At 42.4% G+C, this 24,984-nt stretch overlaps 1 long non-coding RNA gene across 1 annotated transcript; it reads left to right on the top strand.

Annotated features, from left to right (window-relative positions):
• Nucleotides 1–4,648: 4,648 nt before the first annotated feature.
• LOC126914872 (uncharacterized) lies at nucleotides 4,649–9,335 on the top strand. The gene is made up of 3 exons (XR_007709892.1): nucleotides 4,649–4,706; nucleotides 6,829–7,445; nucleotides 8,985–9,335. It is a non-coding gene; the product is annotated as an uncharacterized LOC126914872 (long non-coding RNA).
• The last annotated feature ends 15,649 nt before the right edge of the window (nucleotides 9,336–24,984 follow it).

Raw genomic sequence — 24,984 nt, 5'->3', positions numbered from 1 at the left:
TATGTGCGTGTATTGTTATTCTCATTGTTTCTCGGATCGTTAATTGGTTGAATATTCCATAATGTGGATTTCGTATATAATTCTCTAGGTTCGTAGAAATGTAATTCTATATATTTATTTCTTTGCGTTTTAATGGTTTAATAACGTATACATACATATATATATTATGAATTTTTCCCAAAGATACGCGTACGCATGTGTATATCTATATATGTGTGTGTCGCAGAGCAATCTTCTATACAATTTTCACTTTTATTAGAATGCTGACGTAGTGTAGTATATTTCATTTCTTTTATTTATTTTATTAGGTTACCAATTATTCAGATTCACGAAGTAGGTCACACACACAGATATGCATACACGTGTGTGTATATACATGTGTTTTCGCAGAGAAATCTCATACATTTGAATCGCGGCTTGTCTTATTTATTGGTTCATTTAATTATTTCATTTTATTTTTATTTTATATGTCATTGCTGATTGGTTGTAGTGTTTCTTCTTATTGATTCATTTATTTCATTTTGATTGTCTGTCGTATAATTCTTTTTATTTTGATTGGTTAGTTATTAGTTAATTTATTATTATTGGTCGTGTTTAATTATTCATAAGTTATTGGTTCGTGGCGTCACGTGCGGAACGCGGGACGTGACAATATAACGTTATACGTTATAACGCAAGAATATACAACGCTACACGTTATTACGTAATAGTATATAACGTTATACGTTACATGGTAATACTATATAACGTTATACGTTATAACGTAACACTGTATAACGATATACGTTATAACGTAAGAATATACAACGCTACACGTTATTACGTAATAGTATATAACGTTATACGTTACATGGTAATACTGTATAATGTTATACGTTATATGGTAAAACTGTATATCGTTATACGTTATAACGTAAGAATATGCAACGCTATACGTTATATGGTAATACCATATAACGTTATACGTTATAACGTAACAATATACAACGTTATACGACATATGATATTACTATATAACGTTATACGTTATTACGTAGTATTATATATCGTAATACGTTATATGGTAATACTATATAACGTTATACGTTATAACGTAACAATATACAACGTTAAACGATATATGATATTACTATATAACGTTAGACTTTATTACGTAGTAGTATATATCGTTATACGATATATGGTAATACTATATAACGTTATACGTTATAACGCAAGAATATACAACGTTATACGATATATGATAATACTATATAACGTTATACGTTATTACGTAATAGTATATATCGTTATACGTAATATGGTAATGCTATATATCGCTATACGTTATAACGTAACAATATACGTCGTTATACGTTCTTACGTAATAGTAAAAGGTATGTAAGTATGAAACCGGAATTTTTGTAAAGAAGAATACACGTTTATTGTATGGTAATTATACGTTATAACGTATCACTATATAACGATATACGTTATATGGTACTACTACATATCGTTATACGTTATAACGTAACAATATACAACGTTATACGTTATATGGTAATACTATATAACGTTATTCGTTATAACGTAACAATATACAACGTTATATGTTATTACGTCACAGTATATACCGTTATACGTTACATGGTGATACTAAATAACGATATACGTTATATGGTAATACTATATATCGTTATACGTTATAACGCAATAATATACAACGTTATACGTTATTACGTAATAGTATATATCGTTATACGTTATATGGTAATACTATATACCGTAATACGTTATAACGCAATAATATACAACGTTATACGTTATTACGTAATGCTATATTTCGTTATACGTTCTTACGTAATAGTAAAAGGTATGTAAGTATGAAACCAGAATTTTTGTAAAGAAGAATACACGTTTATTGTATGGTAATTATACGTTATAACGTATCACTATGTAACGATATACGTTATATGGTACTACTATATATCGTTATACGTTATAACGTAACAATATACAACGTTATACGTTATAACGTTATAACGTAGTAGTATACAACGCAATACGTTACACGGTAACACCATATAACGTTTTACGTTATTACGTAATAGTATATGATGTTATACGTTACATGGTAATACTATATAACATTATACGTTATAACGTAACAATATACAACGTTATAGGTTATTTCGTAACAGTATCTAATGTCATACTTTATATGGTAATACTATACAACGTTATACGTTATAACGTTATAACGTAGTAGTATACAACGCAATACGTTACACGGTAACACCATATAACGTTTTACGTTATTACGTAATAGTATATATCGTTATACGTTATTTGGTAATACTATATAACGCTATTCGTTATAACGAAAAAATATATAACGTTGTACGTTATTACGTAACACTATATATCGTTATACGTTATATGGTAATACTATATAACGTTATACGTTATTACGTAATAGTATATATCGTTATACGTTATATGGTAATACTATGTAACATTATACGTTATAACGTAACACGTTATACGTTATATGGTAATACTATATATCGTTATGCGTTATAACGTAAGAATGTACAACGCTATACGTTATTACGTAATAGTATATAATGTTATACTTTATATGCTAATACTGTATAACGTTATACATTATTACGTAATATTATATATCGTTATACGTTATATGGTAATACTATATAACGTTATACGTTATAATATTATATATACGACTTAATTGAAAATTACCAAGACACTTGACATCACGCGTTGCTCGAGAGCGAAGTTAGGCGGATGTTTATATCTTCTGGGAGTCCCAGAGCAGCAGTTAAAGGTTAATATCGAGAGCGCAGCGATGGTAAACGTTATAATAATACAAAGTTCCGATATTCTCTAACTCTAACCATTCTACAAATTTCATCTTTAAACGGTATCGTGATCTGGTCCTGGTTTAACCAATTGGCTGTTTTCCACGAGTGTTTTCCTCCACGGCTGTTTTCCTCCAATTTTTATGACGAGCCCGTCAGTAATAAATTGAAAAATAAAACAGTCGTTTCGTAACAACTCAATTCTATATTATAACAGCCACCCGTACTCCGTGTTCGACGAGTATACTCGCCATCGCTTACTGTTCGCGACACACTTTTAGGTACACGCTTTTCAAAGAGGTCGCAACGGCTAACTGCTAAATTTTTTTATTCTGACATTGAAATTTAACAAGAATAAATCAATATCAGCGGCAATTTCAGTTCTATCCTTGGCACGTAAATACAATATAATTTACCTTTAACGAAAATGAATGCAATTATTCGTAATTATTCGCGATACAATTTACTTATATATTTTTCTATGTCATCTTACGTATCTGTTATTTGTAATAGATGAGATCGAACGAGAAATATTAGAGGATCAGCAGCAGGGTTAATTTATCAGTGTAAAAATATGCGCAAACTTCCACGATCCAGTTATAACACGCGATATAATTCGCTATTTGCTTAGCTCGCTTCGCCAACTGCCAGCCTCGCTATCTATGTCCATGAGGATCTATTAAGATTATCATTTTAATTACACGTTGGTTGATCGAACGGCCAACGAGAAACGCGGCCGACAATTTTGATTAAATAGCCGCTAGCGTTACCGAGAACACGGCTCGTGTAAAAGAATTTCGTTAGACAATTTTAGTTATCGGATTTGTTCGGCGAGACGCGCAAACAAACCTGCTTTCACCTCGTCAAAGGCTACGTTTCACGCGAAACTCGCGCCAGTTACAGCGTTAACTTCCTTTGTAGTATTCATGGTGAAATCGCCAATTCATTTCCACCGTCTAACGAGAAAGACGAAACGGACGTATTCTCGGTGAACGCTTCCCTTTCGCGTCTCTCCCGTTCTTCGCATCGCTCTGCTTCAACGCAGTACAACCAGCCAGCTCTCTCGTTCGACAGCTGACAAATTGCCTGCGTAACTTGTTTGCCGCGACCGCGAGAACTATGTTTTAAGTCGAATGATCGTCAGATGTTACGAACAATTGGAAATTATCTTCATTTCCCATATCGCTGGCCGATGCTCACGATCTGTTCAGTTTGGAAAACATGGAACAGCTCGCTGGACGATTAGTTTGAATTTTACGGAATCGCGTTTGAGGTGGAATATGCCGAGATCGTAGAATCGTTGATGTTCGACTGCTCCCACGAATACTCTGGTGTCTGTACGTTTTATCAGTCGAACCTAACATTTCTCAGTGACGGATAAGTTTCTTTTTAAAAAATCTACACATTCTTTTCTCTGTTCGATAGAATAGAATTCCGATAAATAAGAATTTGGTATGAAACTAACAACGCTCCAGTCGTACAGAAAGAAAATACAATTTAATTAAAAACGTGGGAGGTGGTGTAAGAATCGGCGATAGGATTCATCAAGAGTACGTGACGTTGGAAAAGCTACAGTCACGGATGTTAGAAAATGGAAACGTGATATTGAGAATTATGTAAAGCACGTGGATTGCTCGAATGATGGGGTAACTGTGGGGAAACCTTAAATACACTGATGTAATGGGATGGTTTCGTTGTGATAAAGACGATAATAACGACGACTTTATAGAAATGGAAACAGCCAGCTAAAACGATAATGGAGTGGCACTTTCCCATGTCGAAGCACCCTTGCCACTCGAAAAAGGGGCTTCGATCGTATAAAATTCACCGCGCAAAAGCTCCCAGGTACAGAGAAAATGTAATTTTACGCAGTTATTTCTACCGAAAGAATCATGTGACGTGGTGCTTAAAAAGATATGGAATGTATAAATATTCAAAAAATCAATTTTATAAAATTAAATCTATCGATCCATTAATAGGATTAAAAGAAAGGAATACATCCGAAATGTACACAAAATTGAAGGAAAGGAAGATTTGTATAAAAATTGTAATAATACGATGCAGCAATTTCACGATACCATTTAATTAAAGTGGGTGTATATATTTTTGAGAGCATCCTCTGTATATCAGAAATATATTACGAAATAGAAGTATGTTATTACTGGTTTTCCGATGAGAATCCGAAGTGTATCAAAAATTTAATCGGCGTAGATATTTATCAATGCAACAGTTGCAATTTCACAGATACAAATATCTTGCGAGTTCTCTCATCGTCGTAATTTGTATCTCCTTTATATACATCGTCTGTCTGAATATTCTTTCTAATATTCTAATTAGACTGTAGATTTTGATGCAAATTCATATTTTTGAGGATATGATTGAAAAGAAAAAAAAAAGAGAAGTAAAGAGTATTTTGTATATTTTATATTTTCTTTCGTATCACGTGCATTTTGTACAATTTTATTGAAATTGGATTACAAGAGCCAAGCAAATCGAACATCAAACGGACTACGCGTCGTGTGTTACTTTATAGGAAAATCACGACGATGTCTGTAACATTCGGAGTATTTTACGATCCTATCTACGATAGCAATTAAAAGTTCATCAAACAGATGATTACATCACGTACAAGCCATTTGAAAGTCAAATTGTTCCATTTTCCGAAAATTTATTCTTTCTAACTCTTTAAGAGTATTACTTATTAACATACTAAATAATACTTGACTGTTCGAATAGTTTGATGATTTTTGGAAAGTACGTGTCCCTGATAAATATAACTTTTATGCACACTTCCAAATCCGTTTGAAATTTCATCGATACGATCAAGTTAGGCGTGTCTCGCTACAGTGCTGCAATGATCATTTCGAAATGCTTCGTATATCATATACGCAAAAAGTTTCCAGCAACGTTGAAACAGCTTCGCGAGCCACGTGTAATTTATTTATAAAAGATTTTTGCAACTGTCGAGACATCTTGGTATCTGTTAATAATCGTTGAGATATCATTGCAATCAAGTAAGTGCACTGTATCATACGCGATAACGAAGTTACTCGATTATTCGAATGGTATGTACTGGGATTAGTTTCGATGGATGTTTGAATGATGACGGAATATTTGTCCAGCATAAGCACTGATCCCTTCCATATCGATCGCGTTCATCGATATTTGATAAAGAGGTCGTTTGCAAATTACATTTACCGTCTACTGTTGCTCACGAAATTATTCCAACTCTGATACGTGCTTCTTTATAAATATATCGCGTGTGTACGTGTATGTTACATATTATATTACATATCGCATATTACATATTATATTGTATTTTAAGTAACAAGATATTTAGTGCGAGTGTATATTTCGCAGAGATTCCAAAAGTGATTAAACAGTCAATTATCCATCACATCGATGCATCTCAATGTTCAATGGGACAGTATTTAGCGTCTATAACATGTTGAAGATAGCTCTTTATGGTGTATCTCGTGGAGGAAATTAATTTCACGAAATTAATTAAACAGTCAATTATCTGTTGTACCGATACGTCTTGATATTCAATGGAATAATTTTTGATATTTATTGTACGCTCAAAATACCTATCTATACTATGTACTATTCCCCCCCCCCCCAAATATTCGCCACAATTATTTTCTGCCTTTTACATTTGCACTTTCAGGATGATTTCAAATTTTACCAATGTGATCGGGATAGTCGTGTATCGTTACAAAACGAACGAAATCCCGAAAAGTCTCGTGTAACGGGCTATAGGAGGCGTTGGTGCGTTCTTTAAAACAGAATAACTTTTCAAAAATTGAGTCAAACAATTTGTTTCTTTCCTTTTTTCTTTTTTTTTTTTTACGAGTTAGAAGAATTGGAAAGATTAACAATTGGTGACGTGTAAGGAAATGTTGAAAGAAGTACAATTAGTCGGAATAGCGAAGAAGAAAGTAAAGGTAGATTTTTACAACTTTTCTAGCTGGACCTGTAACGAAGATTTAAATAACACATTTCGAAGATTTCCTCTAACTCGTCGAGCAAAATTCAAATGGTTCGGTCCACAGTTGCAGACGAGTTATTTCGTTCGAATGAACGTACGAAACGAAAGATATTTTTACGGCGAGTGTCGGACTATTTTAGCTTTCGAGGCATTGTAAGTTGAATTTTAGTTGCGGTGTCGACAAATCATTGATTCAGTGACAGTGAATTTTCTTTTTTCTGGGTGTGATGCGAATGCGCAGAAACTTTGACGTCAAACGTTCCCGCTGAACGAACAGGACCTTCCGGCTGCCATGGATATTGATTTTCCTTGGGCTTCAAGGTTTCTGGAGCAGCTGTACCCATCCAGCGCAGACTCCGGCTATTCTCAATATGGCTGTCTATTGTACCCAAATCCGCTCGTTTTGCGTTGCAACGCGCTCGCCGCCATACACCAGCATACGATCAATGCGCCAAGGACATCAGCCGATAGCAATTTAAACAGCCGAATTTATTTTCGAATGTGACGCGCTAGACGTTATCAACATGGCCGATACATGTACCCTGTCACGTACTTCCTGATCGTCGCGTCTATCTCCATGGTCGTAAGCATCAATAGTAAGCCTCGCATTCCACTCGCTTTGTCGGGCTGCTTAAACTTTCGCCACGAATCAAATTACATTTTTCTGAAATTAAAAATTCGCCGATACGCGTTGTCCATCTTCGGTATTTGCGAGAGAAGAAAACGATTCTTGCGCCTTATTCGTCACGCCGATTTTCACGTCGATACGATCGGAATACCAAAGTTGATCGACTCGACAATGAATTGACCAGTTAACCGTTGCGACTAATGCGACTAAAATGCGTTAGAAAGGACAGAACAACTACTTTGTTCACGCTGTATTATAGTTTTTTCATGATAATTATTTATATCTCTTCATTTGTTCGTTTTACCTGGTCCTGGCTTCCGAATGGTCGAAACGTCTTCAAATTTACGAATATATTTTAGTTTTCGCTGAAATTGCAGTTTAAACAGCAAAAACTGCTTTTTACACGTGACGAGTATACTCGTCAAGAGTAGGTAACTGGTTAAGACGGAAGATAATTTGCCAGGATAGACAATGGCGGTATTTCGTCTTTGAGAATTTTTAATTTGAGGAATTTTTCTTTCAACAAAGAGCGTTTCTGTAATGGAAAATGGAAGTTTCTGTTTCTTCCCATTTTTCTCTTTCTTTCTCGAGGTTCCTTTCAATTACATGGCCCTATTTGTTTTACGAGCAAGTTGCGTTTTAGGAGCGTGTTTCGTTGAGGGAGTTTTCACTAGATGTCTGAAGGAACGATGTTTCGTCTATTTATAGCGAAGATCTTCCTCTACATATAAACTGCATATAGAGGAAAGTGCACCTGTTGAAGCCTTCACTCGTAGGTGTTAGCCATTTGTGTTACGAATCGTGTAAACAACGATCATCGTACACGGTGCATTTAATTGACTTTTCTTCCGTGATAAGCTTCGCGATGAATTCTCATTTCGAGGCTACCTTTTTCATTTACCGTCTTGCCTATGTTTCCTATGTATAAAATAAATAATTCATACTGAATACATCTATTTCTATTTTCTCTTTTTCTTTAGATAAGAAGAATATTACAGTCAACTTTCACAGAGAATTTTTAACATTAGATCGTCCCAAAAGTGTCTTTTATCTTATAAGGAAATAATAGACGCACAACATTTTTTGTTTTAAATTATTTTATTGAATTACGTTTAATCCATCTTATTCTATTGGAACCAGATGTGAAATAAAACAGTATAATTTTTAACTTCATGAAATATACATAGAATATTTCGTGGATATCGAATCTGCAGTCTTGCGTAGATCCAATTGTCGTATAGATGCAAACGTAGTCGTATACCGTCTGTTTAGTCTTCGGAGATGATCCAATCTGTTAAGAAGCTGAAACTCTAGAGGATTGGTACGATTGGTCAAACTTGCGTGGAAGCGTTTTTCCGAACTTGGAAATATCTTTCACAACTGTAGGTATTTTTAAGTACCCGTGTATGATTTCGTTGATTACCTGCCAATGGATAAGGAATACGTTTGCTGCTCTCGGAATACGTTTAATTGAAATAAATCGAAATAAATTTTTCGTAATTTCCAGATACGTTTACGATATTTTGCTTGCCAAGTCTTACCGTCGGACGTATCGCAAGAACAGCAGGAAAATTTGGCGAAATATCGTTAGAGACGCTATTCGACGGAAAAGCTAAACATCCGAAGAATTCCGTTGTAAATAAGAAACCTAAACCGATGTTTCACCTTATTAGACGATTTCCTCGATGATATCCCTTTCCGCAATCTTCCTAGCAATCTTGTCAACGAACGCGACGAAATTTCATCCTACGCATATCGCCGATATGTCTATTAAATGTCAAGACTAATATCTATTTATTTTTACAAAAATGTACAAAAATCTGACGTTAATGAAAGCACAACACATCTGTTTGAAAAATGAAAGAAAGGAAGAAGTAGAAGGAAGTAATTTCTAAGAAATAAATGAGAGAAAGATGCGAAGCATTAAAAAGTAGACAACGATTTGCCCAACGTCTTACGTCCGATTCCTACGTCGATTTTAATAATCTTTAGAAATCTAGGATAAATCACGATATCTATTAATTAATACGTATTTGTCGGTTGATTGTGTCCGATGATCAGGCCAACTGTTAACTACGGAACATCGAACTCACGCAGCGTCGGAACGAGCAAACAATTTATGGTGTCATCAGTGTGATACAATGGAAGATGGAGAGAGATGCGCCAATCTGACCGGAAACTTCACCACTTTCGGGCACAAGTGCACTGGTGACAAAAGGACCTGTATGGTAATGACAAATGATAACAGCGATTCAAACGCTTGTTGATTATACACAGGTCACGCACGTGTTTCAGCAGATGTTTGATATTTTGCTTTGATCGCGTGCTTTTAAAGCAAACAGAATATAGCAAACAGCTAGCTAAAAGCGATATTAGTTATCGTCAACACGTCAACAGCGAACTGTTCTCTAATTCAGTGAAATCGTTATTTCCTATGCCGATTTTTGTTGTATTTTTAAGAATTTTGTAAAGTTTTCTGATCCAAAGTGTCTCGTCGTATTCTCCTAAATCGTTTCGAGTTAATTGGTAAAATGTTTGATCATTCGGTTTAATTTCTATGAGTTTCGGGTTTTCGTTGTTGTTTTTCCATTCGTTGAATGAATTAGTGTGGTCAATTAATAGGTCGAGATTAACTATTTCGTTGCGAGTTACCGCGTGAACCCTAGATAAGGCGTCTGCAGCTGTATTATCTTTACCCTTTGTGTATTCGATTTCATAGTTATATTCTTCGAGTCTAAGTCTCCAACGAATCAGTTGACTAGAGAGGTCTTTGCAATTGTGTAGCCACTTAAGGGCTTGGTGGTCGGTTCGAATAATGAAGCGTCGTCCTAACAAGTATTGCCTAAGTCTTTTCACGGCCCATACGATGGCCAAGAGTTCCTTTTCTGTCGTGGTATAGTTTCGTTCGGGTGGGTTTAGTGTCCTTGAAATGTAACAGCAAGGATGACCGTCTTGTGACAGTATTGCTCCTAGTCCTTCGTTACTTGCGTCGGTGGTTAGGGTAAAGGTTTTGTTAAAGTCCGGATAAGCTAGTATTGGGGAATTACAGAGTTTGTCCTTTAAAGTATCAAAGCTAGTCTGGTGTTTGTCAGTCCAATGGAATGGTGTGTCCTTTTTTGTTAAGTCTGTAAGGCTTTTCGCGATTTTAGAAAAATTCCGAATAAATTTGCGGTAATAACCTGCTAAACCTATGAATGATTTAACGTCCGTGGCATTGCGGGGTAATCGAAAGTTTTTTACAGCGTCTAATTTCTTGGAGTCTGGTTTAACTCCTTCGGCTGAAACTACGTGGCCTAAGTATTCTAGTTCCGGTTTTACGAATTCGCACTTATCCGGTTGCAATTTAAGTCCTAATTCTCTGAGTCTCTGAAATACTATCGCGAGGTTTTCATTATGTTCTTGAATCGTTTTTCCCAATATCACTATGTCGTCCAAATAAACAAGGCAATATTTTCCTACAAGTCCAGTTAAGGCTCTGTCCATTAATCTTTGAAAAGTAGCGGGTGCGTTTTTAAGACCGAATGGCATTCGATTGAACTGAAAGTGGCCTTGCGGTGTCGAAAAAGCGGTATATTTTTTGGATTTCTCGTTCATTGGAATTTGATGAAATCCCGAGGATAAATCAAGCGCCGAAAAGAATTTCGCGTTTCCTAGTTGTGTCAAAATGACGTCTATGTCAGGTAAAGGATAAGCGTCTTGTTCCGTGAGTTCATTTAGTTTCCTAAAATCAATGACTATCCTCCATTTCTGTTTTCCTGAGGCGTCTAATTTTTTCGGAACTACCCATACCGGAGAGTTATAAGGGGAATCGGATTCTTCTATGATATTTTTCTTTAACATGTCTTCTATTTGTCGCGAAATTTCGCCTCGATGACATTCCGGTGGTCTATACGATCGTGTGTTAATGATTTTATCTTTGGTTAATGAAATTGTGTGCTGGGTTAAATTAGTACAGGGCAAAAGGTCAGTTTCTAAATTAAAGATGTCAACGTAGTGGAGAATAATCTTTTCTATGGATTCGCGGATTGGCTTTTCAATGTGATCTGTTCTCACTAGGCTTTTTAGTTTTGATACGTTGGAAACGTCATGGAAATTTTGAATATTACTAGAAATTTCAATGTTTTGCTCACCAGTGTTGATAAAACATACTTTAGTTGGTTTGCCTTCCAGATAGATTGTTTGAACTCTGTTTTCTCCAGGAGTTAATTGTATTGGTTTCTGAAATAAAATGGTTTTGTCATTTAGTCGGATTCTGTCATTGGATATTGAATAGTTATACTTCTCTAAACATGGTAGCCCAATGATTCCGTCTTCGATGATTGGGAAGTTGTCCGGTACTATGTGAAAGATGTGGTCTTGTCCAAAAATTCGTTTCGTTACGTATTCGTTCGTTTCGTATTTGTCTCGTCCCATAGAAAATTTTTGTCTAGGCCCTATTTGTATCGCGTTGACAGTTTTGTTACGTTTCACTAGGTTTATCCCTGCTCCTGTGTCGACCAGAAATACTCGCTCTGTGGTTCGGGTTGACAAAGGTATTGTGAGTAATCTTCCTGTGGTGATGTTGACTCGTATGTTTCGCGCGGTTCGTCTATACTCTGGTTCGATGTTACTTCTCGTGTTTCGTCCCTTTCCTGGACTGCTTGAATTCTTGCGGGTGGTCGGTCGTACTGGCTCGGTTGTAGAAAATTTTGGCATTTGCTAGCCATGTGTCCCAGCTTTCCGCATTTGAAACACTTCAGTTGCGCGCGTTTAGCGGGTGGCCCATTCTCTACTCGGTCGAATGTGGTAGGTTTCTGAGCTACTGGTGCGTTAGGCGATCTAGATAGTGTATTAGATCGTCTTACCTGCATTGATTCAGTTCGCTGTCGAGTGCCGAAGCGTGCAGACGTGTCTCTAGTGCCCAGTGAAGTTCGAAAGTAACACGTGTCACCCAACCGTCGAAAGTGAACACAACGTGCTCCTATCTTCCCAAGTGTTTCCTATCCGCCAGAGAGAAGAAAAGCCTACGCACCTAACCCCAACCCGATCCCTGCCGCATAGCCTCACGACTAGTTATTCATATTGAAATAGCTAGCTCGATGATGGCCCAACAATCACGACCAGGCTCGCCTGTGCAAACCCATCACTACCCCGCGCTACTCCCCCCGTGGCAGAAGTTCAGCAGATCCCCCCGTGCCAACGACGCCAATAAGGCGAAAAAACGCAAAACCGAACCATCAGACACAAACTCGAACGAACAGCCATCAACGCAAATTAACACCCACAACAGGTTCGCAATTTTGGAATCCACAAACGACGCCATGGAAACCGCAGGCTCGCCACCTAACCACCACGCACAGAGAAGCCCCCCTCCCCCACCAATATTTATTAATGATGTCATCAACATCCAGACAATGACCAAGTCCTTAGAGAGAGATATCTCCAAGGAGGACTACAACCTGAAGATAACCAACAACTAGGTAAAAATCCTGCCGACGAATCCAGAAGCCTACAGGAAGCTCACCAAGACACTTAGGGCCCTGAACGCCAATTTCCACACCTACCAACTCAAAGAAGAAAGACCTTTTCGGGTGGTGCTACGAAACATCCACCACTCCGCAGACATCGACGAACTAATATCCGAATTATCTAAACTCGGCCATGAAGTCATAAATGTCAGCAACATAAGGCATAGAGTCACGAAAGACCCGCTATCCCTATTTTTCATCGATTTAAAACAGAAACCCAACAACAAGGAAATCTACAACATCAGTCGCCTAATGAACGCCATCGTAAAATTCGAACCACCGCAAATCAAAAAGGAGATAGTGCAATGCACAAGGTGCCAAAGATACGGGCACACGCAGAAATACTGCAACCATACCTTCCGCTGCGTCAAATGTGCAGGTACACACCCCACCGACCAGTGCAGGAAATCACCGGAAACCCCAGCGAAGTGCATCCACTGTCAAGGTCACCATCCTGCCAACCACAAAGGCTGCGCAGCCTACAAAACTCTGTACTCAAACAAATACCCCAAACTTAGACCAAAAGAGGTAAATCACCAAACACCCAGCTCACCGAAAATCATCCTTACCCCAATCCCCCCAACCAATCAAACACCCAGCCCTATCAAACTCACCACTCCCTCAAACTCCTATGCCCAAGCGGTACAAAGCACTCGAAATACACCAAATAGCCACAGGGATCCTCCCCAAAATAGTGCCCCCACCCCACCTAATACAGACAACGTCTCTAGACTTAAAAAGCTAATAGAGAAACAATCCGAGCAAATAAACAATTTGCTATCGCTATTAACACTCATCATGGATAAATTAATACGCCCCGACACAAAATAAAACCAAGACGCATAGCTCTGTGGAATGCCAACGGTCTAGCGCAACGCAAACTTGAGCTATAACTCTTCCTAAAACACCAGCTAATCGACATAATGCTCATATCTGAAACCCACTTCAGCGACAAAAACTACCTGAACATAAACGGATACAAGTTCTACCATAGCCAACACCCCAGCGGAAAGGCCCACGGCGGCACCGGAATCATAATCAAATCAAACATTAAGCACTACGAACTTCCACCATTCCAGAAAGACTACCTCCAAGCAACAAACGTAGCAATAGAAGACTGTCATGGTACAATCACCACTTCAGCTGTATACTGCCCTCCCAGACACTCCATCGCCAAAGAAGACTTCGACTACTTCCTGGACACCCTGGGCAACAGATTCATAGCCGGAGGAGACTACAACGCTAAACACACCCAATGGGGTAGCAGACTGGTTACAGTAAGAGGCAAAAACCTCCTCAACAGCATAATAACCAACAACCTCAACTACCTTACCACATACGAACCCACACACCGGCCCACCGACACAAACAAAATACCCGATCTCCTTGATTTCCTCATAACTAAAAATATCTCGTCAAGACACGTCCAAATCAATTCCTCGGCTGATCTCTCCTCTGATCATTCCCCCGTGATAGTAACAGTCAGTTCAACTATCATCGAGAATACACCTAATGGCTCCATTCATAACCAACACACCAACTGGCAGCTCTTTAGAGAAGTCTTTACCCACTCAACTTCAGCCTCAACCTCACTAAAAACCAATGATGAAATCGAAGCAGCCACGGAATACCTAAATGCGAGCATAATAAACGCTATCCGCGTCTCCACACCGGCAAAAACGTCCACCAGCAACCACGAATACCCCCAGTACATACTAAAAAAAATAGCAGAAAAACATAGACTAAGAAGGATATGGCAGACCCATAGAACACCGGAGGACAAACGCAAACTAAACAACGCAACTAGAAAACTATCCAAAACCATAAAGAACTACAATAATGACCGTTTTCACAAATATCTCGCCAGCCAGTCCCCCACAGCCGACTCTTTTTTTTTTGCGTGGGGAGGGCAAAATGCTATTACGCATGCCCAGTGACCCGCATCACTGGGTTATGTGGGAGTCGGTCATGTCGTTGCCATACCCACTAAAAACCCCTCCTCCTTCTTCCTCCGCTTAGAGGGCAGACAACCCCGGTAAAACCTGTCGGCAGTCATCAGGGTTGTCCTTTCGTGCCCCGTTGTATCTACTTCTTCGGGCAGTTACTGCTCATGTCGTCCTCTCAGCCAGTTCAGAATACTGGGCTGGTCTCCTTCTGCGGTTTTTCGTTGTTTCATGTTCTTGCCCTCATTGCTCCGCGTAGTTGTTGTTTCGCTCGTTCTCCTCCTTGCCTCTTCCCAGGCCCTCGCTGTCACCCTCCTGTGGCACATGACGGTCTTGCAGAATTGCCTGAATTTATTCCAGCTCTCGTCCTTGGCGGTCACCGTGGCGATCAGATTGCCCACATCTATCTTCCCGCCCAGAGCGTTCTCCAGCTCGATCCTTCTGTCCGTCCACTTCGGGCACGCGAAGAGGGCGTGCTCTGCATCGTCGTTCGAATCTCCACAGTCGAGACAGTTGCTGTCGCTGTCCCTGCCAATCCTTTTCCTATAGACACCGAAGCTCCCATGCCCGGTTAGCAGCTGCATGGTGTGGTGATCGATGTCCATCTTCTTTTTGGTAAATAGCAGCGCACTCGGTATTAATTTCTTTGTGATATTTTCCTTTTTGTAGTTGTTCCACTCCTTCTGACAGTCCTCTTGGGCCTTCTTGCGAATCGCCTCCAGTTCCTCCTTCAGCTTGCTGCCGTCATCCGTGCCAATCCTGGACCCATGGATCTTGTTCCTCTCGTAGGTCTCTCCGAGCAACTTTATCTTTATGTAAATCGGGAGATTCCCGGTCAATATGCAAAGTGCCGCGTGGGAGACGGTACGGTATGCCGTCGTTGTTATGCACAGGGCCGTTCGTTGTGCTCGTTTCAGCTTTTTCCTGTTCTTATCGGTATTCGCTGCTCTAGCCCACACCGGTGCTCCGTAAGTTACGATGGACTCCCACACATTGTAGTAGAGCCTACGAGCCAAGCTGGTCGGCCCGTTGATGTTGGGTAGAATTCCCCTAAAGGCTCCTATTAACTTGTCGGCTCTATTACACACCATCTCGATATGCGCACCGAACCTCCGACTGGAGTCGATGACGACTCCGAGATACCTGATGCGATCGACCGTTTCGATGTCCGAGGAGCCCAACCTGAGTTTCACCAGTCTCGGCACTCGCAAGCTTGTGATGAGCATGACCTCCGTCTTTTCTCTCGCCAGGGTGAGCCCGACACTCGTGCACCAATCGTTGGCGATCCTTAGCATCGTGTTGACCTTGGCGGTGGCCTCTTCGTTCCTCCCGACGGAACATGTGATGGCCAGCTCATCCGCGAAGGAGGTTGCTCTGACCATTGGCATGTTGTCGAGTCTCTCGAGCAACCGGTCGTATACCAAGATCCACAGGAATGGTCCGAGGATGGATCCCTGCGGAACTCCCTCCGCCACCTCGTGCTCCACCGTGCCGTGCTGGTTGCTCACGATGATCCTCCTTCCGGATAGGTAACTGCCGATTAGCCTTTTGACCTTCCATGGCAGCTTCCTCTTGTCAAATTCCTCGTATATGCTCTTCCAGCTGAACGAAATGAAGGCATTGCTAATATCCAGGGTGATTATCACGCAAATTACCTTCTTCTGTTTGCAGATGTTGGCAAACTTCATCACCTGCGTGATGGCATCTACCGTACTCTTCTTCTTTCTGAAGCCATATTGCCTCCGATGGAACGGGTCCATTCCGATGAATCTCTCGATGATCTTCTTAAAGCATTTTTCCCAGATCCTGCTCATGGTTGAGAGTATGCTTATCGGCCGGTACGCGTTAGGGAGACTGGGATCCTTTCCCGGTTTCCTTAGCAGTATTACTCTGGCCGTCTTCCAGCAGTCTGGGATCCTTCCTGATTCGGTGATGCCGTTGAACGCCCTTGTCACGATCTCGCTCCTGCGACTCGCTATCAGCTTCGCGATCTCGCCCGGCACGCCATCGACTCCTGCAGCCTTCTTGGTGTTCATTCTTCCGGCGGCATCGACGACATCGCCTTCGCCGATGGCGACGCTGAGGCTAATATCTCCTTCTTCTTCGGTCTCTGCCTCTTCGCGGCCCTCATAATGGGGTGGTCCGTGTCCCAAGGTGAATAGCCTCTGTAGGACTGCCTTCACCATGCCGATCGGCATGTCGTTGGTTGGTCCCTTGCTTTTACATTTCTTCATGACCGTGCGATAGGGTTTGCCCCAAGGGTCGCTCTCCAGTATCTTGCAGTATTCTGCCCAAGCTGTTTTTTTTTCTGCGGGCGATCTCCTTTTTTAACTGCCTTCGGATCTCCTTGTAGGCGTTGACGAGGGGCTCGGTGTTGCCGGCATTCTTCTTCCTTTCTCTCGTCACCTTCCTGAGCGCTTTGTGCGCCAGCGCTCTCAGTTCCGCGATCATCGGGTTCCACCAGTAGTTCGCGTACTTGCGGCTCGCCGCACAGTTCGATTTCCTTAGCATCCCTTCGCACGTACCTTCGATGCTCTTTTGCAAGGACTCGGCCCCATCCGCTCCGATAGCCGCGTTGAGGTCCTCCTTCTTTAGTGTGTCGTCGAATCTGCTCAGGAACTCCTCCGGCGACATGTCCTTGGTCACGTACCTGTAGAACTTCGATACGGTCCGGGTCTTCCTAGCCTTAAACCTGTGGAGCACGTACAGATGTTCCGAGGCCGAGTATTTGTCCAAGAGCGCGCTTCCGGCGTGTATCTCGCTGACCTTGTTGGATACGCTTATTATGTCGGGGAAGCTCGTCTTCCCGTTCATGAAGAAGGTGTACTTTTCCTTGAGCCTCACTGGAAACACCCGGTGGCCGCTTAGTGCCTCCATTAAGACTCTCCCTCTCATGTCTGTGGTCGATCCTCCCCAACAGGTTGACTTTGCGTTGAAGTCTCCGGCCACGAAGACCTTGTCGTGTCTTCTAGCAACGCTCTTCGTCATAGTCGACAGCGTGTCTATGTATTTGGATTATGCTAGCTTATTTGTGTTGGGCGAACAGTATCCGCTGAAGCAGAAGTCGTCGCCGACGCGGACGCCCACTATCCCGTCGCTCTTGACCTCTGTTGTTTCATCAGGCAGTTTGCCATCGAGGAGTGTGACCCATATCGAGGCGTCTCCTTTGGTGTCATTAAACCAATGCGGTAGCTGCCTGTTCGGCTCGGAAATTATTATTATATCCGGCCTAAGTTCGATCGCGCATTGGTGCATCATATCCTGCGCCAGCTTGCATCTGTTGAGGTTTATCTGCAGTATCCTCATTTATACGCTTTCAACCGCGTTCTATATTCTGGACAAGCCAGGGATCCGGTTACGTGGTCAAATTTCACTCCTTTCCCCTTGCTGCAGATGGAGCAGCAGGGTGCGTTGACGCAGGCAGCTATCGTGTGGTCTTTGGCTCCGCACTTCCTGCAAATCTCCTTTCCAGCGCTTATCGCCGTGCATTTGTTCGCGATATGCCCGAACATGTGACATCTGAAGCACTTTACCACATTGGGTAGTGCCTTTATCGAGGCTATCGTCAAGCCGGTTCTGATCTTCCGGCTCGCCCCCTCTTTGGCCAGATAGGCTTTCGGCATCGTCACTATTGCCGATTGGGTGCCCCACGGCGCCATTTTTAGGGTCTTTACTTCAACCTCGGTGATGTCGCTTATGCCCAGTTGCATTACTATCTCCCTGGCTAGTTCTTCCTTGCCTACGAGCGGGTCTATATCCCTGATCTCTACGGATGTCTTGTCGCGCATTGGTAGCGCTCTCACCTTGCCTCTTAGCGCCGTGTTCATATCCGCCGCGGTCTTTTTGGCGTTGCTACCTGCTTTCAGCTCGATCAGAATGTCACCTGTTCTGGTCCTCCTAATTCCACAGCTCTCTTTTAGGGTCTCCCTTACCCCCATCAAGTCTTTGTAGACCTGGATCCACTCCTTGTCTTGCCCTACTTTGACGAGGATGGCTTCGGGTCTGTTACGTATCCTCATCGGTCCCTCCGGCCTCTTTGGCTTGTCCAATGCCGCCCTTCCTTCGTTCGCCTTCCTGACCACCGTCGGGGTGTCCGTTCTTTTTCCTCTCCTTCCGCGGACAGGGATCCAGTCTTCCTTTACATCGCCTGTCCGTGCAGTCCGTAGTCGCTTTTGCCGAGCTGTTGCCGGTACAGGCTCCTGCGTAGGAGGCCTCCACGGTCGTTGGTCTCTTTCTCTTGGTGTCGCCCTTCCCCTCGACGGGCGATATCTCCTACCTTTTTCCTTCCTTCTCCTCACTCCTCCCCGGAGGGGTGGTCATCCTGGTGGCCGTGACTGTCTAGCGTTCCTCTTGAGCCTCATCTCGTCCAACATCGTGTGGAGCTTGATCGCTTTTTTACTGATAGCGTCCCTCCTTTTCTTGATGTCGGTATCCTTTTTGCTCATGAGGTGGTGTCTGCTACCTATGCATTGGATTTCGCGGAGGACTTCTGTGATGATTTCCGTCATCGCCTTGCATTCTCTCATTTTGATGACGATACTGTCCTCGTCATTGCATTTGGTCTCGGCCGTTGCTCTGTTCGCCATGGCCTTCCTCCTGAGACATTCCCTTGGTGCCGCCGCTTCGCTGCCGCTGTCCGACATTTCCGCCGGTGTGTCTAGCTCCGAGGTGCTGGCCGCTTCGTCCCTCGTTGCCATCGGCTGGCTCCTGGCCAGGCTTCTCGTTGTCTTGCACGCGCTCCCCTCCACTGGGGACTTTCTCATATTTCTGGTGATCTTGTCACCTTTCAAGATTTTTTCCTTGGCGATTCGGGTCGCCTTTTCGGTGGGTGGTGTCTTTTCCTTGTGTGCCTCCATTGGCATCTCGACATCCTCGATGATTCCCGCGATGTCTTCATCAAAATTCGAGGTATCTTCTTGTGCTTTTCTTGCACATCTTTTCCTCTGTGACAACTGCAGGTGTTTCTTGGTCCCCAGTCGTGTTTACCGAACGAGGGGAGGCCCTGGGATCGACCTTCCCCTCGCCGTTCGTCCAGTCGCTGGGTGACCGTCAGGTCGAGCCTGGGACGCTACTCCAATCCCCGACGGGGCCTGGAAGCTCCGAAACCCCCTGAGCCGTAAGTTTACTTACCTTATAGTACTTGTCCATATTGTATTTGTATCTTTAATATACATATATATATATGTATGTATGTTTGAAATGGATGTCCTTCAACGTAGCCGGTCGTCGTATAATCCCACTGTATCCTTCCGCGTGTATGCGATTCGTGTCCTAAATAAACTTGCCGATGTCGTCGTAAAGTCGCCAGTCGTATGACTGATGACCGGATATTTCTAAAACTAGCAATGTCACTATCACTGTGCGACGCGGGGAGTTTTGACTGGCCCTCCACGGGGGCGCTCTCCACCACTCCTTGGTTACCCAGGTAGCCCGCACGGTGGCGCTTCGGTCGCGCGGCCCAAGATGGCCTCCGCTCTGCCGCTAACCTCACTTTTCACACACAGCACTTTCAATCGTTTCTCTCGCCTCTATACCAGCGAGCTCCCCTATTTCTTGTATTCCCACTCATTCCGGAGCACTAGAAACTTCACTTTCGTGCACGTTTCGGCCCGAATTCTTTAATTTACCCAGATATTTCGGTTATGCCTACAGAGCGACGTGCACGTGTCCGTTCTGCTTGCCGCCATCATTTGATCCCCCCAACAGCCGACTCAAACTACTCACTATGGAAAGCCTCCAGGAAACTCACGCGCCCCCCACAAATAATACCTCCAATCCGCCGTCCGCAGGGTGGATGGGCGCATAGCCCTATAGAAAAAGCCAACCTATTTGCCAAACACTTGACTGAAGTATTCCAACCCCATTCCTCCATAGCTGCAGCGGACGTCACCGAATACCTGCACACTCCCTTCCAAATGTCCCCTCCTATTGAACCCTTCACTTCTGCAGAGATCATAGAAGCAATCAGTCGCCTAAACCCCAAACTCACGACCTAATAGGAAATAAAGCAATCAAGGAACTTCCCATAAAAGGGATTGCACTCATCGCATCAATCTTTAACGCCATCCTCCGCCTTGAACACTTTCCTAAGGCGTGGAAAATCTCACTAATCACCCTCATCCCCAAACCCGGTAAACCAATATATGAAACCAGCTCCTATCGCCCAATCAGTCTTTTACCTGCCCTGTCTAAACTATTCGAGAGAATGCTCACGAATCGTCTCCTTCCACTCGTAGAAGAATTGAAAACACTCCCAGACCACCAATTCGGCTTCCGAAAACAACACTCAACAGTAGAGCAAATCCACCGCATAAGCCACATGATCAGCCAAACCCTTGAAAAGAAAAAATACTGCTCAGCCGCATTCCTAGACATCCAACAGGCATTCGATAAAGTATGGCATGAAGGGCTACTCTACAAGCTTAAAAAAATCCTACTCCACCCATACTACTCCATCTTAAAATCCTACCTAACCAACAGACAACTCATAGTTAAATGTCTAGACGCCACTTCCGCAACATTCCCAATAGAATCTGGCATACCAAAAGGTAGTTTCCTCGGACCCCTACTGTTATCCATCTACACTGCCGACTTACCCATATCAATCGAGGTAACAATAGCAACATTTGCCGACGACACAGCACTATTAGCTACCCACGCAGACCCGGCAATTGCCTCATCCACTCTCCAGCGAAGTCTCGACTCCATGGAAAAGTGGTTCCAAAAATGGGGTTTTAAAATAAACGAAAAAAAATCCTCCCGTGTAACCTTCACGCTCCGAAAACAAACCTGCCCCCAGGTCACCATTAACAACGCAATAATCCCAAGCAAGGACTCCGTAAGATACCTGGGCATGACCCTGGACAGGAGGCTAACTTGGAAAAAACATATCTCAGAAAAAACAAAGCAACTAAAGGAAAAACTAAGAAAATTCTGTTGGCTCACGGGCTGACGCTCCAAACTAAACATACAAAACAAAATAACCCTCTACAAGGCCGTACTAAAACCTGTCTGGACCTACGGAATCCAACTATGGGGAACAGCAAGTAACTCCAACATTGAAATACTCCAACGCTTCCAATCGAAAACGCTAAGATCCCTATTAAATGCACCCTGGTATGTTACCAACGAAACAATCCACCGTGACCTCAAGATACCTACAGTCAAAGATGAAATACACAAGTCCAGAAGCAGATATAACACAAGAGTCAACAACCACCACAACCCACTAGTCACCCAACTACTGGACACGACGGACCAGATCCGCGGACTAAAAAGAAAATACCCACTAGATTAAATCCTTAGTTCTACTAGAATCAACAATATAAAGCTATTATAATCCATGTCATTGTACCACGCCAAATTATGTTACTGAAAATTCTCAACGAGAATTGATTGTAAATATTCTAATAAATAAAAAAAAAAAAAGAAAAAAAAACCTGCATTGATTGATTGTTGCGGCGATTACTAGCGGAAGGCAAGCGACTACTTGACCAATTGGCTTGCCGTTCTTTTCGTGAGTAGCGTTCTAAGTCGGCTGCTTTCTTTTCAGCTTCTTCAAGATTCAAGGGTTCAATGATTAATAATGTTCGGCCTATTTCGCGCCTGAATCCCTTTAGGTACACACGGACAATCTTCTTTGTAGTTTCTTCGATCATTAGCTTGCGTAGAAGTGGTTGTGGGTACTCGTTGGTTACTGCGTACAGTAAACGGTTGAGTATTCTTCTGAACCGAATATTAAAACTCTGCACTGATTCTTCCCGTCCCTGTCTCAACTCTTTTAATTGTTCCCGATATTCTTCCGAAGTCACTTGAGCTGCCACATTGTTCCTCAGTGCGTTGTACAGATCACTGTAGCACTCAATGGGGATGTTGCGGATACTTTGAGCTGCTTTTCCTACGATTTTTTCTGCCTTTATTGCTTTTAGCAATAAATCTTGCTCCATGCAACGGTCCTTCATACTGCTCACTTCTTTGATAAATTCTTCCATACCTACATCATCGTCTCCGTTGAGCATTGGAATACAACGTATTGCATCCTTAACTCACAGAGTGGAAAGAGCGGGTGGAAAATAGCCTCTTTCTTCAACCTCGGGTTGTTCGGTGTCGATGTGCGCAGGTGGAATGACTGGAATCGTTAACCCGGTCGGTTCGCGTGCCCTAACCGTACTCCCGGTGCGATTAATCGCTGTCGATTCACTTTCGTTGCTTTCAGTAATGATGGAACCAGAATCATCGGTCGCAAGGGATCCGAACCCAGTCCGTAGCTCTGCGACGGTTCTCCTAATATTTCCGATTTCTGCTACCCAGCATCTATTTGTTTCGTCACTTTGCATAGACAAACGTAACATATCCTCTTGTAAACGGGCAATACTCTCTTGCTGTTTTTGAATGCTATCCAATATTGTTCGCAACGTTGGATCCGTTGAGGTAGAAGTTTGAGATTCGTTTGTCTTAGACATCTTCCTGCTTTCGGGCGAAGATGAGTCTTGGCTACTGAAGCTAGATTTTCTTTCACGGTAACGTACGAAGGAATCCAGTTTACCTTCCTTTGTCACTTCACTCGGTTCGTGATAGTTACTTCGTTGTTGCGGATGACCGTAGTCCCAAATAATTCTATCTTCCGTAGATGATGAATGTCTTTTGGTTTCCGAACAAACACTTTTCACTATCCTGGCAGTAATCGCCAAAAATGTCACGTAAAATAAAAAGCAGGAGGCTCGAACGAAAAGAAAAAATTAAGATAACAAAAAAACAAGAGAATTTATTTCTGAATTTACACTGACTGCGATTTTGTTCTGAGCTCCAGCCGTGACTTTCCAAGACTGAAGCTCTTACAATTTGACTTTCGGTAACATCTGTTTCTTCTTTGTTTGTCATCCCTCAATATCCCCACTACCCTGTAGGCGTACGTGACCGTTGTCACACTTCTAGGACATTCGGTGGAAGGACCGTTAGGATACAGATGACTCATTAGGCACTTCGGCGATATACATTGTCGCCAAGGCCGCCACATCTCTATCTCCATCATCGGTCCATCGGATTTGAAGTATGCCGGTCGTGACAAGAGCAAGGTCGTTCAAGATGAAATCCTCGGCCCTTGTTAAATCGTCTCAGTCGGGGTCGAACAATGCGTTCGCCAGCATCCTCGTTTCTCGGTGATTGCACATAAAGCTGCCATTACTAGAACTTCAGTGGGCGGTAAGCGCTGGTGCTTTTTCCAGTCTCGCGTTCGCGCTTACTCTTACGCACAGTTCGCCGCTGCACTCGCGTGCGTTTGCAGCCGCGTTCATCCGTCCATGTGGCTGCCAGTCGTAGCACGAAGCTCGTTCATCGCGTTTACTCCACTTTTTCGTCGAAACCTTCTGTCCGGGGGTATGGCGATCGACCCGAGATCCGATCGATCGTCTTATCCTTCTGTCCTTTTCGCGAAAGTCGTTCGAATTTCTGTGACGCGCGCGTGGAAAATACTGGCGCGAATCTTCGAGTTAGTGAGAATCTTTGGCTCGAATTTGATGATTCGTTCGCGTGGGAATCGCACGGCGAGGCGTGCGATTGTCGCGATCGCTCTTATCGCTCGCTCCACTTACGTTCCGCTTCGTTCTACCGACTACTAGTTTGCTGCATTCCCGGTTACTTTACTGGTGGTGAATCGTTAATCGACGCGAGTTACCGCCGACGAGTTTGTTACGATACGCAAGTACAGTGGAAAAAGGAGTTTAGCGAAACAGTTTCGTAAAGCTAAACGATTGGACGAATCGAAAGGAATTGGAAGTCGTTCTAAGAATTCTGTTCGAAGACAGCTTTGAGAAGGCGAACGGCGATTGAAAAAAGAAGAAATTGAAAGACGTCGAAGGAAATCGAGAAACGTTCGAATTCAACGAGGCAGTTTCGTACGCCTAGAGAGGATGATCGAAGGAAATTGAGAAAGATTCGTCTGTAATTTAAGATTCTGTATCAATTTGGTATAAATAGGTCGAGCAAATATTCACGGTTAATCTTTTCGATAAAACACTACCTACAAAACCACTGCATTCTATGATTTCATTTCATCTCT

Source organism: Bombus affinis, chromosome 3 (assembly GCF_024516045.1).
Source record: "Bombus affinis isolate iyBomAffi1 chromosome 3, iyBomAffi1.2, whole genome shotgun sequence".
NCBI lineage: Eukaryota > Metazoa > Arthropoda > Insecta > Hymenoptera > Apidae > Bombus > Bombus affinis.
This window is presented reverse-complemented; position numbering and strand designations above follow the sequence as displayed.